At 40.6% G+C, this 15,259-nt stretch overlaps 1 long non-coding RNA gene across 6 annotated transcripts in view; it reads right to left on the bottom strand.

Annotated features, from left to right (window-relative positions):
• Positions 1-796: 796 nt before the first annotated feature.
• The window catches only part of LOC102152333, a 104,378-nt gene continuing 89,915 nt past the window's right edge, over positions 797-15,259 (bottom strand). For 3 of the 6 annotated variants that reach the window (XR_005355308.1, XR_005355306.1, XR_005355309.1), the window contains 4 exons: positions 14,889-14,962; positions 12,303-12,526; positions 8,935-9,043; positions 3,700-4,009 (listed from right to left, as the gene is read on the bottom strand). This is a non-coding gene — a long non-coding RNA (uncharacterized LOC102152333). Of the gene's footprint in view, positions 2,449-3,584; positions 4,010-8,934; positions 9,044-12,302; positions 12,527-14,888; positions 14,963-15,259 lie in introns of those variants that run through there. The other 3 variants (XR_005355305.1, XR_005355307.1, XR_005355310.1) reach the window with 3 other exon arrangements.

Here is a 15,259-nt window from a genome sequence, read left to right on the forward strand (position 1 = left end):
AATGGATAAGATGTTTTGAAAACAATCATGTTTGATAGTAATAATTTATTCATGTATATTTTTAAAAAAGATTTTATTTATCCTTTTGAGAGACAGTGTGTGAGGAAGAGAGAATGAACAGGGGGGAGAGACAGAGAGAGAGGGACAAGCAGACTCCCTGCTGAGCGGGGAGCCTGATGAGGGACTTGATCCCAGGACCTGGGGGTCATGACCTGAGCCAAAGGCAGATGCCTAACTGACTGAGCCACCCAGGCACCCTCATGTATTCTTTATCATCAGACATCTAATGACAAAGCATCAAGCAAATCTAAATTGAGGGATCTTTCTACAAAATAACAAGCATATAGGGGCAATTGGGTGGCTCCTCACAGGAAGCCTGCTTCTCCCTCTGCCTATGTCTCTGCCTCTCTCTCTGTGTCTCTCATGAATAAATAAATAAATTTAAAAAGCAAGCCTATGGTCTTCAAAAATGTCACCGTTAGAAAAGGCAAAGGAAGGCTAAGCAACTATTATAAAATTAAAAAGACTTAGGAGACATTTCTAATAAGCACAGTGTGTGATGATGGACTGAATCTCCAATTAGGAAAAAATTTTGCTATAAGAGACATTATTGGGATCATTGACAAGATTTGTATATGAAACGTATATTCATCAGCATGTTAAGTTTCTTGTTTTTGATCATTGTCCTGTTATGTTATAGCATGTCCTTATTCTTGGAAAGTACATGTTTTAAGTATTTGAAAGCAAATGAACGTGATGTTTATTTATTTATTTTTTTAATTTTTTATTGGTGTTCAATTTACTAACATACAGAATAACCGTGATGTTTACATATTATTCTCAAATGGTTCAGAATATGTGTGTGTCTGTGTGTGTGTAAGAGAGAGTGAGCGAGCATGAGCACAAATGTAAAATGTTAATAATGGTAAATTTGACTAAAGTATATGTGGATGTTCTCTGTACTATTTTTTTCTTTGCGAATTTTCTATACATTTGATATATCAAAACAAATAGTTAAAAAATAATTTTTATAGAGGACCTATGCTATGCCAGACATTGTTCTAATTATTGAGATACAGCAGGTTACAAAAGAAAACTTCTTGCCATCAGGTAGTTGACATCCTAATTGGGGAGACAGAATGAACTAAAAAAGCAAATGATGTTGTATATTGGATGGTGATAAGTAAAATGAAGACAAATAAGCAGGGTAGAAGGATAAGAAATTCCAGAGTGGGGTATTTGCAATTTTAAATAGATGGTGGGTTAGACACCTGTTTTGTCTTCAAGTCTCTTGAATACAGACTCTGATGTCAGCCTGATGCAGGTGCAACCTGGTAGCACCACCTGCCTTTCGTCTCCCGTCCTAGGGCTGCCCTATTGATGACAAGGTGTATGACACATCTCTCAGTGCTCAGACTTGTGGATGCCTGACCCAGAGGTGCAGGTTACTTAACAACCCTTGTTGGTTTGCAAACTCGCCCCCATATTTGCAGGGCAAAAAGAGACCAAAGAAAAGAAGCAGGTTATTCCAGATTGGTAGGTGGCAGGTTAAATAAGGGAACTTACATATGTGGCTATCTTGGATGGAGGCAAAATGTGTAGGTCTCCACACCTGCCTGCCCAATTTTAAAAGCCTATAGTGGCCTTAACTGGGTTCAGTCACACAAACCATCCAGATGGTCTCAACAACACCTTATCCTCTCAAGCCTGTGTCTTTGGAACAGCTCCCACTCTGAGAACTAGAGGCAGAGTATACTTTTTAAGGAACTAGGGTGGGGATGAGGACCTCTGATTGCCCAGGTCCAGCTTGAAGTTCAACCAGCAGTCGTGTCCTCTAGATTACTTTCTTCAACACCCCCTGGGGCTAACCTTTGACCAATGTGGGAGAGGAGCTGATAGATACATGCTTCCTCCTTTCTCCTCCACCCACCTCCATAAATGGAGGGTCCTAAGGGACCTATTGAAAGAGTTCTCCATTGGTCCTATAGGATCAAGTGACCAGTCACCAACTTTGTATTGCTATTTCGTATCCTTGTGTAAGTCCACCTGCCCTGCTTTGCCCCTTTTCCTCTCTCTTCTGACCCCCGAAATCACAATCTCCGATAAAGTACACATAAGCATCTTCCTCAGGCTCTGTTTTTTTGGGGAATCTAAGCTAAGATGGTAGCAGGGAAGGACCCATTGAGAAGATACCTTCTTAGATGGGAATTTATCGAGCATCTAAAACAATTCAGTGATATAGGTTCTCTTGCTATCATCTTTTGTTTCATTGTTGAGGAAACTGGGGTTTGGGGAGATGATGTAGCTAGCTCAAGGCTGTGCAGCATAGATGCAGAGGAACCCAGTTCTTCTGTCTCCTGGCTCACTCTCATTTGCCACCTCTTTTCTCCCATTGTTTATTACTGCCATTTCGAAAGTTCCAGTTTTACCGATGAAGTCAATAGGAACCTAAGAAAAAGTTTTTGTCAATGTCAGGATCTCAAGGTTAAGGAAAGGTTTATAATGAGGATCAGAGTGTTAGTGATAGTGATAATCTTACAGTGTTAGTCAGGATAGCTCAGACTTTGCTGCACTAACAACTCCAAAATTTCACTGGCCAAAAATAAGATCTCATTTTGGTTCATTTGGTTATATCTCTATGGCAGGACAACTAGGGGTTTCCACTCTGCATTGTTTTGTAATCTAGGCTAATGGAGCAGCCACCATCTGGAGCATTGCTGGCTGCTGCAGTAGAGGCAAAGAGCGCTCCGGAGGGTCTTGCACCAGCAATTAAGTGTTCTGCATGGGAATTACATATGCCACATTCTGTTCACAATTCATTAGCCCGGATGACTGTACCCAACCCAGCAGGGCCAGGAAGCAGTCCTACTCTTATGTTAAGAAATATTTGTTGAACAGCATTAATGACTATCACACCCACTGAGAAAACTCCAAGGGGAAATGAAACTCAGGTAACAGAGGCAAGTTCTTCACTGCTATCATCTTGTCCTCACAGAGAACCTCTTCTCTCTGAGACGAGAGAGACAGCAATATATGTCCTGGGATTGCGTGGCTGGCTCAGTCAGTAGAGCGTGTAACTCTTCTGAGTGGTGAGTTCAAGCCCCACATTGGGTATAGACCTTACTTTAAAAAAAAAAAAAAAAAGTACAGGTGCCTGGGTGGCAGAGTTGGTTAAGAATCAGACTCTTGGCTTTGGCTCAGGTTGTGACCTTGGGGCGGTGGAATTGAGCCCTGAGTAGGGCTATGGGCTCAGCATGGAGTCTGCTTGGGACTCTCTCTCCTCCTCTCTGCCACTCTTCCCTTCCCCATGCTCGTGTGTGCTCTCTTCTCTCTAAAATAAACAAATAAACCTTAAAAAAAGTATATCCTGCTTATTTAAAAAACTGTATTCTAAGTGCTTGTCTTAAAATGCATTTTTGGCTGATTTTTAGTAATAGTATTTTGAGGAAGGATAGCTATTACTCCAAAGTTCCACAGGCATCAGTACTGCTGGAAGAAATGATGACATCCCTTTTAACCTCAACCTAGTTGTGTCTTCCTTATAGTTTTATTTGTGTATGCCCTATTTACTCAGTGACACTCACAGGTTATTCATTGCCCAGGTAAGTACATGATGCAGCAGCGTTATCACTAGCCATTATCTATAACATTGGCCACCATGTCGAGCCTGTCTACTAAGTGCAGATTTTGTTATAGTTCAGTCTTTTGTTACAGTGAAAATGAGAGAGGGTTCCCATATGGTTTTTTTTTTTGTTGTTGTTGTTCTAGATTTTGCAATACTGGAAAAGGTGGATCTTAACATTTTGTCAAAAAGAGTATATTTGCTATTCTTTGAGAAATGCCGTGGTGTTGGTATCACATACGAATCAGCAATTTAGCCATCTTCAACTGAACTGCATCGTCCCAGGTTCTCGGGGATAACATCACATCGGAATCTTTATTGCGGGGAGTAGATTATATAGATTATAGCTATTGCTTCCTCCTTATCAGCATAGCCTGCTACTTCATTCTGGAAAGAAATGAAATTATTGTTACATGGCTTGCACTTTTCTAAGCTCTGCTAGCTGCTTCTTAGTCCCTCCTCCTTTTATTTGGAAATGAACTATTTCACAGCTTATTTTAGTATCTTCTAGGTAGCAAGGCTAAATGCATGATATGTAATTGCCAAAGTGATCTTTTATTTTTCCACTTTAAAGATGCCTTTTCCCAATTGTTGGCATGATGGGTTCTCTGTTATAGCCACAAAAAATTGTTGTCACCTTGTACTCTATATCAATGCTCCCCTTGACCTTCTTCCTGTGGGACAGTGAAAATATTGAGCAAGTAACCAAACCTAGAAACACCTGTTTTGAGTTTTTGCCTTGAGACCAACTGGCACTAGATTATTAGATTGGGAAGGGCTGGCAATCTTTTTCCAAGGTGAATCCTCCCTTTCTTTGGCAAGTCAGTCATTTATTGAATATTTACCTTGCATTTTATTTTGAAGCTCAGAATGGTAAGTGAATGCCATGATCAGGTTTAAATTTTCGGAAAACGGTACTGTTAACAGTGTGCAGCATAGCTGTGTACAACAGAGTGAGGAATAGGCTGAAAATAAGAGTTGGAGTAACCCAAACACAAAATGACGAGAAATTGAATTGAAAACAGTGGTGGGAATAACAGGAGAGAATAGATTCAAGAGCTCTCCAAAGGGAGGATCTACACTTGTTGACTTGTTGGCTATGGGGAGAGATGAGAAGGAGCACTAAGGAGGATCTCAGATAGTTAGCTTGACAACTAGGTGCATGGTGTTGCCATTCATTGAGAATGAACACCAAAGGAAGAATGGTGTGTGTGTGAGTGTGCGTGCATGTGTGTGTGTGATATTAAGTTAGTAGCAGTGGAATTGCTGAGAGATGATGAGTTAGTGATTTAGATCCAGAAGCCAGCAGAAAGCTTCATCTATTTAGTATATTTTTATTGTGTGCCTGCGCCCTGGGCATAAAATATGCCAATTCCATTAGAGTGGTAGTTAAAACCCTGATTCTGATGAGATCAGATCAAGACTATGGGTGGAATGAGAAGAGCTAGTTCTCCCTCCTCTGTCCCACTGCTAGATGCTTCTCTCAGCACTGAAACATGCTCTCATACTGCTCGCCTTAGAAATCCTCCCTGTACCTCTCATCCCCTGCATTACCTTTCAGCATCCATCCGTCTCCAACCTGGCCTGGCTGCTGCACCCAGCTGGCTCTGGCTGAGGCAGCAGAGCTTTCTTTCTATGCTACTACATCTGAGGAGCATAGAAAGTATTCTGGCCTCGAAATGCCAAGATGGTTCAGCATTCCCATAGGCCCTTGCTGCTCCTTCCTGCTGCTCTGAATTGAGAATAACTCTTTGTCCTAGTCCTACTCTGTGTCACCTGCCATACACCCTGGCTGAACACTGTAGTGACATTGTTTATGCCTCTCTGTCTCACAGTGTCCCCTGGGAGAAGATCTCTTCATCCTTGCTTGTAGTCTGTCTTGCCATTAGGTTCAGACCTAGTCTGGGGCCCTGGGCTGTAGGGTGGACCCCAATTACCCTCTTCCTCTTTCTTCCAGACCCCTCCATCACCTCCTTTTCCTTCCCCACCCCTCATAGAGTAATATACAAACTGCCTTAGAGGCTAGTCCTTCAATGAAAATCCCCTTGCAAATATAAAACTTAAATATAAAGGGTTTTAGGGAGGAGGAGATTTTAAAAGTAACATATGCTTGCTGTAGAAATCATTCAGGAAATGTAACAATGTATAAATAAAAATCTCTACTATAATTACCCAAAATCATCACTCTTAACATTTTCAGTGATTTCTTTCCCACAATGTGCCTAACATTTATTATTTTATTTAAAAACAAGATTATACTATACATGTAGTTTTTTATGTAGTTTTTAAAAAGTCAGTTAAAGGTTTATTTCTGTTATTAATAGATATAGATGACATGATTTTTAATGGATTGCACTTTGTTAGATGGCTTACTATTTTAATCAATCCTTCATTGACAGGTAGGTGGCTTCCAAATTTTTAATATTGTAAACAAGTCTATGCTGAATGGCCCTATACATAGATCTCTGTGGGTTTTGTGTATATGTGTGTAAGTTATTTCCTTAGGAAATACTCCTAGAAGGTAAATTACTTGGTCAAACTATTTATACTATAAAATCTAATATATATTGTCAAAATGCCCTTCACTTAAATTCTACCAATTTGCACTCCTGCAAGCAATGTACAGGAATGCCTATATCATATTTTTGACATATTCTAGGTATTTTAAAAACTCCACCAATGGTGCCTGGGTGGTGCTGTTGGTTACGCATCAAACTCTTGGTTCGGGCCCAGGTCATAATCTCAGGTCCTGAGATTGAGCCCTGTGTTGGGGCTCACACTCCGCATGGAGTCTGCTTAAGACTCTCCCTCTCCCTCTACTCCTTCCTCTCTTATGCTCCCCCCTCCACCCAAATAAATAAATATAAAGAAAAGATTCAGTATGTCAAAACAGGACAAGATTGATTACTGTTTTTAGAGTAAAATCCACCGCTGAATGACTGGTTTTCAAATCTCTTGCATCAGAACCACTTGGGGTGCTTGGCAAAGTGTAGTATCTGGGCAAACCTTAATCCTACTGAGTTGGAGTCTCTGAAGATGATACCCCAGAAACAGAATTTTTCAAAAGCTTCAGGTGAGAATTACTGGACTTGGGGGTATCTTCTCTCAGGGGCTGCAAGGCCTGGCCCCTTTAAGCCAGTTGGAATTACCCACTAGCTACCTGCTGGAGGAAGCTGGGGCTCTCAGTTGGAGTAGAGAATTATAGTATGCTATCTGGGAAGAGCAACTCAGTAAGCACAATGACTTTATCTGATTACAACATTAATAGAAGTTCTGTGAGGGCAGGATCCATGCATGTCTTGTTTGCCCTTGATACTACAGTGTGTCATACAGTAGTGCTTGGCATATCCAGGGGCTTAGTAAGTATTGGTTGGACTGATAAATTCTCCTTTTCTCATTTTTTTTAAACAGACTTTATATAGGGCAGGTTTTGGTCCACAGCAAAACCAAGTGGACGATACAGAGATTTCCCATCTATCCCTACCCGCCCCCAACCTCCTTCATTATCAACATTCCCACCAGAACCTCACCAGGTTCACAGCTGATGAACCTGTGGTGGCCACCACCACCACCACCACCACCACCACCACCACCACCACCATCATCATCATCATCCAAAGTCTGTAGTTTACATTAGGGTTCACTTTTGGTGTTATAACTTCCATGGGTTTGAACAAATGTGTAATGCCAAGTATCTACACTATAGTAAAAAAAACCCAACCTCTGGTAACCTGTGATCCTTGACTGTCTCTATAGTTTTGCCTTTTCCAGAATGTCATAGAGCTGAAATCGTATGGTATGTGGTTTTTCATTGTTTCTTTTTGTTTGTTTGTTTCTGAAGAAGTTTTCCTTTAGGATAAACTTGCCTTATTACTAGCTTTAAGTTAGGCTGTTTCGCTTCTCAGACCAATGCAAAGCTACATTTTCTGGGTTGGGGGAAGAGAATTGTTTTCTTCTCAAATGCATCCTTCTGAGCTCAGGTCATACAGGGAATAAAGGAGTAACTCATAACAAAAGTTAGGGAGTTGGGCAGGTAAGGGGCTGTATAGCTGTTCTTCTCCAGTCCTGCGCCTTTGAAAGTACACAGTAGAGGTTTGCTAAAAGAAAGGGGATGGGGGTGGGGGAGGTGCAGGGAGAGGAAAGAAGGGACTTCCAAGTGTATTATGGGTGATTTAACTTAATTGTCTAGTCTCTGCTTTGATTTTAACTTGACAATATTTAGGTCTACAATTGAGGTAAAGCAAAGAGATCCATTTTGAAGATGAGTATGTTGAGTTTGAGGTTAAGTAAAATCTCTGGGTGAAGTTCACATCCCTTCATCCAACTAGGGCTGAAGAGTGACCTCTCTGTAGTGAAGTATCAACTGGACTTGGAGGATTTAGAAGAGGGATGGATTAATTTGGCAAGGCACATGGAGATTATGCGCAGGTTTGTTAACTATGGTTTGAATGCTTTCTTAATTTATTTTCCATTGACTGTGAGTGAACTGTTTTGACCCAGGGTGCAATGCTTTCCAAAGGCAGAGGAGACATTAGAATCTGACACCATGATGACATAGATGATAGGATCTCCACAGGCCTGTAACTTTCACAAAGGCAGTAACATTACTATATTTCACCATTGAACAACCCAGCTATTGCCAGAACAGTACTGGACACACATCATATATCCCCCATCAATATTTGTCTCTTGAATGAGTGAATTTCTACTGGTGAATATAGCTTATTCAAATACCACAACCTAGCATTAAAATAAATTCTTCTAAAATTCTTTCATCTCCATACAGTTTTAGAGAAAAAAATTTTTTTTCTAAGAATAAGGTCATTTTCCTTTTTTTTGTTGTTGTTGTTGTTGTTTTTGCTTGGTGAATTAAGTCTAAACTCCTCAGTCAAGTATTTGAAGTCCTCCATTATGATATGTCCCCAAGTTACCCTACTAGGATTATTAACTTCACCTGACACCAGCGGTTGAGCTAAAATATAGATGCTTATTCCCTATTTTTAAAACTGAGCCTTCATACTCACTATTCTATTTGTTTCCCTCTAACCAGGTCAAATCTCTTCTCTTAAGACTTCTCTGAGATTACCTGTGGTGAACATTGTGATGTTCCTCCCCTCCCCCCAATATACGTTCCTGTTTTCTTTGTCACTTGCCCAATTTCTAGTTGAGAACCATATCTTTCCCATGTGGGAAGAAGTCCAACTCCATTACTGGTGCTAAACAGCAGTGAAAGCAATTAACATAATCATACACTCTGGCCATAAATCAACATTTATGGATACCCAGGAATGGGTATGTGATTCAGGTCATACCAGAGTCAGAGGCAGAGAAGAGTGTTGGCTGAGGGCTGCTCACTTCCTGATTGAGATGATGATGCATGCAGCTCTGGAAATTGTTGGCAGTCATCTAGGTTGGATGGAGCTGACATGATGGGAGGTAGAGAAAGAAGCTGGTCCTTGACAATATCATTGAGTCCCACAAAGCCCATTTTCTAGTTGGCTTTCAGTGACATGAGCCAATAACTTAACTGCATTATTGTATATACAAGCTGGTTTGAGTTGGTTTTGCTTTTCTTTTTCGAATTTGCAACCTACTGCTGCTCTCTCATAAACTGGTAATCCAGTTTTTCTTCTCAGCACTTCTATAACCTTCCTGTTAGTATATAGAGTAATATTCTATACTAATAAATAGTATATGTACTAATAAATATACATTTGTTTGTGTGTAGTCTACAGATATATATATATATAATCTAGTATAGTGACTTGTTCATAGTCATGGCTAAACAAACCCATCTATTAAAGAAACAAATGAGTCTTTCAAGGGTGAGTAAATTTTAACGGTAATAGAGTTAATCTAGGTCAGTGGATTTACCTTACTTGCATGAAAATTTTATAGTATGGTTTAAAAATCATATGTAAATATAAAAGCTAAAACATAAAAGTCTTAGAACATAAGATAAAAACCCATGGCATTGGATTTGGCAACTGACTCATAGATATGACAGTAAAAGCAAAACAAGACCAAAAAAAACAGATAAATTGGACTTCATCAAAATTGAAAACTTCTGCCCACCAGCGAACATTACCAATAAAGTAAAAAGATGGGATGCCTGTGTGGCTCAGCAGTTGAGCATCTGCCTTCAGCCCAGGGCATGATCCTGGAGACCTGGCATCAAGTTCCACATTGGGCTCCCTGCAGGGAGCCTGCTTCTCCCTCTGCCTGTGTCTCTGCCTCTCTCTGTGTGTCTCTCATGAATTAGTAAATAAAATATTTAAAAACAAAATAAAGTAAAAAGGAACCCTACAGAATGGGAGAAAGTATTTGCAAATCTCCTATCCAAGAAGGGTCAGAATAAACAAAGAACTCTTACAATTCCACAGTGAGAAGACAAACAACCCAATTTTTAAAATGGGCAAAGGACTCGAATAGACATTTCTCCAAAGAAGATGTACATACAAGTGGCCAATAAACATGTGAAAAGATTCTCAGCATCATTAGTCATCAGTGAAATATAAATCAAAACCATAAGACATCACTTCACACTCATTAGGATGGCTATAATCACAAAAGCAGAAAATAAATAGTGTTGGCAAGGATTTGGAGAAATTGTAGCCCTTGTCACTGCTGGTGGGAATGTAAAATGGTTTAGCCACTATGGAAAACAGTTTGGTAGTTCCTCCAAAAGTTAAACATAGGATCACCATATGATCCCACAATTCCAATCCTAAGTGTACACCCCAAATAACTGAGAAACAGGTACTGACCCATACTCATGTACACACATGCTCATTGCAGCACTATTCACAATAGCCCAAAGTTGGAGACAACCCAAAATGTTTGTCAGTGGATGAATCAGTGAACAAATGTGGTATATCCATTCAATGTGATATTATTCAGCCATAACAGGGAATGAAGCACTAGTACCTGCTACAATGTGTGTGGAATGCAAAAACATTATGCTAAGTGAAAGGAGATGGACACAGAAGGTCACATGTTATATAATTCCATTTATGTGAAACATTCAGGGTAAACCCATAGAGACTGGAAGCTGGTTAGTAGTTTTTAGGGCCTAGGGAGAGAGAAAAGGGAGAGTAACTGGTTACTGGATATAGAGTCTTTTTTGGGGTGATGAGTATGTTTGGGAACAACATAGAGGTGGTGATTGTACAACATCTTGAGTGTATTAAATGCTACTGAACTGTTCACTTTGAAATGGTTTATGCGATGGGAATTTTACCTCTCTTCTACGAACAAGTCAGTAGGAGCAAAACATGCTGACATGTGTTTAATACTCAGCTACCAAGTACTTTTTCAAATGGAATAGGGCTCCTGGGTGGCTCAGTAAGTTAAGCATCTACCTTCAGTTCAGGTCATGATCCCAGCGTCCTGAGATAGAGCCCCACGTTGGGTTCCCTGCTCAGCAAGGAGTTTGCTTCTCCCTCTCCCTTGGCCTCTCCTCTCTGCTTGCACACACTCTCTCAAGCTCTTTCTCTCCCTCAAATAAACAAATAAAATCTTTAAGAAACTAAAAAACCAAACCAAACCAAAATTGAATAAATAAATACTCTGATTCTGAGCTCAACTTTCACAATTGGCAGGAATCAGCATTACCTGAAGTGTGGGATGTATTTGGAAGGTAAGATGGGCTTTAAATAACCTTGCCTCATGTAGTGAGAAATTTAATTTCAAGGATCTTAGCGGTTTAGTCCTGTGAATGTATCAATGAGAGAGTCTCAGTTTGGTGTTAGGATGTTTGCTGTTTGTCTAACAACTGCAACACTTGCTAATCCTCATTTTCAACAAAGAGAGAGTGGGCTTCAGGCTCCCTGCCTTCTGTAGGCAATGCTATCTAAGTGGTCTTTTTTTTTTAAGATTTTATTTATTTATTCATGAGAGACACAGAGAGAGGCAGAGACACAGGCAGAGGGAGAAGCAGGCTCCCTGCAGGGAGCCCAATGTGGGACTCAATCCCAGGACCCGGAGATCACACCCTTCACCAAAGGCAGGCTCTAAACCACTGAGCCACCCAGGCTTTTTTTTTTTTTTTTTTAAAGATATTAAGTGGTCTTAATAGCATTGTTGTTTTCTATTTTTGCTTTTATCTTCCACTTATGTTATGTGACACCTGTTTCCCACCGTTAGTGATTTGCATTATACTTCAGATAGTGATGCAAAATTTCCAATGTAGTTCAAGTAGAAATTGTGAGTCAACTGAAGGAAAAACAGTAAGTAAATAATAATATAAATGGCATGAGGACTTGGGGGGAAAAGGAGGACTCAGATGAGCGCTGGCATAAAGAAACACACATTAGATCTGGAATATGAGCACCTGCGTGTCTCACTGTGCAGCCAACTGGAGAGGCCACGAAGCCCCTCTGCTTTCTCAGTTCCTGCCCACCTCACAGAACTTTTATGGCAAGTAATTTACACATGTAAATCGTTATTATTAGATTATTTGTGTTGGGCATCACCTGTTTTGCAAGGGCTGCATTTCCCAGAGTCCCTTGCCAGCTCAGTTCTGATAAGGTGTCCTTCTGCCAGTGACATGCACTCTTGGGATTTGAATGGCATAAGGAACGTGCCATATTTCCTCTGGCAGTAGTGGCTGACACGAGGCTTTGGTAGACAGACATTTTTGCAGTGAAGCTAGACTACAAAGTATGCCCCTGACAGTTACCAGCTTCTAAGCTGTGAGGCAGCTGTGACATTGGCAGTGATTTCATGTCATTCCCTGTGATTTCTGACTCTGGATGCAGCAGCTTCCTGACATCAACTGCTGTGGAATAACCCAGGAGTTGTGTTGTTCACCTTCCCCCGTTGGCTCCTTCCAAAGAGTTTGTACATCGGATCCCCTGTGTTGAATATCTTCCTGCTGGTAATACCTTTGAGTAGTTTCCTGAACTGTAGTGGAGATATTAATTTTATTGACTTTTTAAGGAAGCTTCTATATATATAATAACAATACAGTAAGAGTTAACATTTGTTGAGTGTTTACTACTAGTCATTTCGGTAAGCCCTTTACATGCATGATCTCATTTAGTTCTTTTAAGAACCCTATGTGGTGATGTCTATCACTATCTTCATTTTGCAGAGGGGGAAACTGAGGCAGAGGGTTCCTCCCTGACCTAGGTCTCAGAGGTGGCAAACAGCAGAGTAGGGATTTGAACTCAGGCTGTCTGAATCAAATGTTCAATGACTCCACAACATATTGTCTCACCCCTGCACCACAAAATGTTACTTCAGGTCTCCAGTAAAGTCTACTTCAGGTTTGAAACCAAAACTGTTTTGGGATTCAGAAGTTTCGATTTTTAGGAGGGTGACACAGCACGTATACTGCATGTTACTTAAGGGGCAGCGTTAGTGGGATCTGGGCTAGGACCCCGCAATCAAACACTGATGGTTCAACAACGGGAGGAACATTCAGATTAAATAAAATAAAGTCCATAAATAGCCAAAGGAAAATCCAGTTGCTAGCAGATGAATTTAGGTGCCAAATTTAGGGGGGAAAACACTTTTGGTTTTCAGAGCTTTTTAAGATTTCAAAACTGCTGATTAGGCATTCTGGACCCAATCTTCATGAAGTGTTAACAAATAGAAAAGAGAAGTTGAGTAGATTAAAAAAAATTTTTTTTTTCCCATCTATTGTGTCATTTTAATTGAGTCTTTAGTCTGGCTACTTGAGACTACTCCTTTCCTTTTTTTTTTTTTTTTTTTTTTTTAGCCAAAGTGTGTGGACAGGGACTTATTTTCATGTCTAAGTCACATTTAATCGCAAGTATATTTACTTTGCAGACACCAGAAGGTTAAGGTTGTCACGTTGCTTCACGTTGGCCGAGTGTCAAAGGAAAGAGCCTCAAAGGAAAAGAGCCACCTCAAAGGAAAGAGCCAGATAGAATCAGCAGAAACATGCCCCGGAATGCCTAAGGATCTTTTACGGTTTACCTTGTTCTTCTATAACTCGACCTTCTTATACAGCATTTCTGTTAATTTTGACAAGTTTATTTATAAGGTTTTAGCTTAAATGTCTCTAAATATAGCCTTAGCACTGTATTTTTAATCAATTTATCCCAGTTACCAATATACGTGGGTAGCAAACCACCCTATACTCAATGGCTTAACAAACAATTAATTTGTGCTCTCATTGTTCCATGGGTTGACTAGGCTCATCTGAGGTGCCCTTAGTTGGGTTTCTTATTGGGTCACAGATGCTCAAGGCATCTGAAGGCTCAACTGTGCTGGATACCCAGGACGGCTCCCCCACAGGCCTAGCAGTTGATGCTATCGGTTGGAGGTCTAAGCAAAGCTTGTCACCAATACGTGGCCTTAACATGGAAGCTGAGTTTGAGGAGGGAGTCCACTAAGGGTAAGTATTTCAGAGTCCCAGGCAAAAGCTGTAAGACGTCTTATCATCTGGTCTTAGAAAATATTCAGCATCACTTCCGCCCTATTCTTTTGCTCAAAAAGTGAGTCACAGGGGCGGCCCAGATTCAAGAGGAGGACAGTATGCAAAGACGTGAACGTTGGAGGCATGGGTCACTGGGGGACTAGCTTTGAAAATTAGCACACAACTTATATAGATTTAGGTACACAAGGGTTTAAAGTTAATTAAAAAATCATATACACAGAGGCAAGTTTTATCACCTTAAGACAGGGACAAGAATGCCTTGAAATTGTACTTCACGTCTATTTCAATATCATATAGCACTTTTTAATACAATTGTTGGAGGAGATTTAAAAAAAATAAGGGGGGGGGGCACCTGGGTGGCTCAGTGGGTTAATCATCTGCCTCTGGCTCAGGTCAGGATCCCAGGGTTCTGGTCTCCTTGCTCATTAGGGAGCCTTCTTTTCCCTCTCTCTCTGCTCCCCATGCCCCCACTCATGCTCACATTCTCTGAAATAAATAAAATCTTAAACAAAAAATAAAGGGCATTGGTGTCTAGGAGGCAGTTCAATGGAGACTTTAAGTATGGCAACTTTAAGCGGGCAGAAGCAATTCTCTAAAGCTATAAAAACATAATGAGACACTTTCCAAATGATATGGCATCATTGTAGATTTTGGGCAAACCATGATAACCATTTTGTTATGAGAGCAGGGTAGCTGGTGAACAAAAGGGCAGAGGAGATAATGAGAGGCAGCCTTTGTAGTTGAAAACCAGTCATTCTTACTTGGTTTTTGTTATTTTCAGTCAGAGACCCTTTGGAGTATATGACAGAAATTTAGGAAATTTTTGCTCAGAAATGTAGGAAAATGGCTATTTGTTACCTTTGTTCCTCCCTCCTCCTTCTCTTCCTTTATTCTTCTACAATCATTTACAGAGAGCTGTACCAGGCACTGATCTGGACCAAGGGATAGAATAGGGAAGAAGACAGATAAGTTCCTTAATCTCATGACATGAACATTTTCAAGATAGAACCCCCCTCCCCTCTCCCCACCGGGGGGTGGGGGGGTGGTGCCTGGGTGGGACGGCTAGTTAAGCATCTGGTTTTGGCTCAGGTCATGGGATCAAGCCCTGCATCAGGCTCTGCACTCAGTGCAGACTCTCCTTGAGAGTCTCTCCCTTTCTGCCCCTCCTACTTGTGCTCGCTCTCTCTAAAATAAATAAAATCTTAAAAAAAACAAACAAACCAAGTATG

This window comes from Canis lupus, chromosome 2 (genome assembly GCF_011100685.1).
Source record: "Canis lupus familiaris isolate Mischka breed German Shepherd chromosome 2, alternate assembly UU_Cfam_GSD_1.0, whole genome shotgun sequence".
Classification (NCBI taxonomy): domain Eukaryota; kingdom Metazoa; phylum Chordata; class Mammalia; order Carnivora; family Canidae; genus Canis; species Canis lupus.